The 2,318-nt window shown below is 44.4% G+C and overlaps 1 non-coding gene across 1 annotated transcript; it reads right to left on the bottom strand.

Annotated features, from left to right (window-relative positions):
- Nucleotides 1-288: 288 nt before the first annotated feature.
- Nucleotides 289-395, bottom strand: LOC120686984. The gene has a single exon (XR_005680490.1). It is a non-coding gene; the product is annotated as a small nucleolar RNA R71 (small nucleolar RNA).
- Between the last annotated feature and the right edge of the window lie 1,923 nt (nucleotides 396-2,318).

The raw sequence follows: 2,318 nt of genomic DNA, 5'->3' as shown, positions 1-2,318 counted from the left end.
GATGTGAACTTTGAGCTGAAGTCTAGCCTCATAAACATGGTGCAGGCTAGCCCATTCTGTGGCAAGCTAAATGAGGACGCTAACGCCCATCTCCAGAACTTTCTGGAGTAATGCAAGATCGTAACCATACGGGGCATTACGGCTGATGCCATCAGGATCTGTCTATTTCCTTTCTCCCTCCTAGGGAAAGCGAAACAATGGTTTTATCAGAACAAGGAAGCCGTCAACACATGGGACAAGTGTTCCACGGCGTTCCTCGCCAAATTCTTCCTGTTGGGCAAAACAAATGCCCTACGTGGAAGAATTTCAAGTTTCCAGCAGACAGAGATGGAATCCATCTCGGAAGCTTGGGAGAGACTCCAAGAATACATACTCGCCTGTCCTCATCATGGGATGGACGAGTGGCTCGTACTCCAAAGTTTCTACAATGGGCTAACGACAACATCTAGAGCCCATTTCGATGCCGCTGCTGGAGGAGCCTATCTGGACCTGACAATTGCCAAGGCTACGACCTTAATTGAAAAGATGGTCTCCAACCAGGGCTGGAACGAGGAGCATTCCCAGCCTAGAACCAAGGGCGGAATGCATACCGTCAAGGAGACGGATATACTCTCCACCAAGCTGGACCTCCTACTAAAGAAACTCGATGAAGGGAACCGGCAACAGATGCCTGTTCCCGTTCATGCCATGAACTCGTACCTAACATGTGAGGTTTGTGGTGATGGTGGACACTCGGGGAATGACTGCCCCGAGACCCGTGAAGATGCAGCCTACATCAACAACAACAATACCAGGTTCTGTTTACAAGGAGGCTAGGGATGGGGTCAAGCACGCCCACCATTCCAAGGAGGAGGTAACAATTTTAAGTCAAATTTCAATTTGAATTTTAATTCGAACCAACCCTCTTTGAGAGATCTAGTCTTTGGCCAAGCTAAAATAAACGAATCTTTAAACAAAATTCTTGCTGCCAATGATAAAATTTTGGAAAATATAAATGCTAAAGTTGAAACTCTTTCTTCTGCAATTAAAAATCAATTAAATTTCAATAAAATGATAGAAACACAACTTGTGCAAATAGCTGCTATTGTTCCCTTTTCAGAAAAGATAAATGCGGTAACCACGAGGGGTGGTAAGTCCACTTGTGATCCACCACATCCTAACCATGCAGAGAAAGCAGCAAGGCCACAAGTAGAGGAGGAAGAATCTACAAAACATGACGACTCTGAAGAACCCGAGGAAGAAAATCCATGGAAAACTTTCGATACTAGCTTCCTCCTGTTTGCCTCCCGGAAACAAAAGATCACCATGGACGAGCAGTTCGCTCGTTTTGTTGAGATGATCCAGAAGATACATGTCAATGTCCCATTGTTGGACGTAATGCATGTACCAACTTACGCCCGCTACATCAAAGACATCATCAACAACAAGCGACAGCTGCCCACAATGGAGTTTGTCAAGCTTACGGAAGAATGTAGCGCTGCAATACTCAACCAACCTCCAAGGAAAAAAGAAGACCCGGGATGCCCAACGATCAATTGTTCGATTGGCACTCAACACTTCGGCAATGCCTTGTGTGACCTTGGGGCTAGCGTCAGCGTAATGCCCAAGGTCATCTTCGACAAGCTCAACTTCACACATCTAATGCCAACACCGATGCACCTCCAGCTAGCAGACTCTTCAGTCCGCTATCGAGAGGGAATTGCTGAAGACATTCCAGTCAGAGTTTGAGACTACTTCATCCCAGTTGATTTCGTAGTGCTTGACATGGAAATATCAAAAGAGACACCGCTTGTAACACCCGGTTTATAAAAGAACATAAACCGAGCAATCATATACGTGCTAGGATCAAGTCACACGTATATACAACAGAATGAACAGTATATCATAGCACATATCATGTAAAAAGACATAATAAAGCAAATACGAATGTTATTTATTATATTAATGACAAAATGTCTGATACAGCGGAAGCGAAGTACAAAATACGATAAAAACTCTCTGAAGCTGAGCAGGGCGCCACAGGGACGTCAACTGGGAGACGAACACCTAGAAGTCCTCGTAGTCCTGGTAGCGCTGAGCGAACTCCCTCGTGTCGGCCAGAACTGAGCAGCAGTAGCGTAGCCAAGAGGAAAAAGTAGAGAAGAGGCAAGAGTGAGTACACAACTTGTACTCAACAAGTATAACACAAACTATGAGGCTCTAAGGTTGGCTGACTCGACTGCATTAGCTTTTAAGTCTTGGCAAAATTTTATTAAAGCTATTTACTATGAGTTGATGAATTACCATTAACCCAGTTACATAGTAATTAATCAGAATTA

The sequence above is a fragment of the Panicum virgatum genome, chromosome 8N (assembly GCF_016808335.1).
Source record: "Panicum virgatum strain AP13 chromosome 8N, P.virgatum_v5, whole genome shotgun sequence".
NCBI lineage: Eukaryota > Viridiplantae > Streptophyta > Magnoliopsida > Poales > Poaceae > Panicum > Panicum virgatum.
The sequence above is the reverse complement of the archived record's forward strand: the minus strand, read 5'-3'. Positions and strand labels throughout refer to the sequence as shown.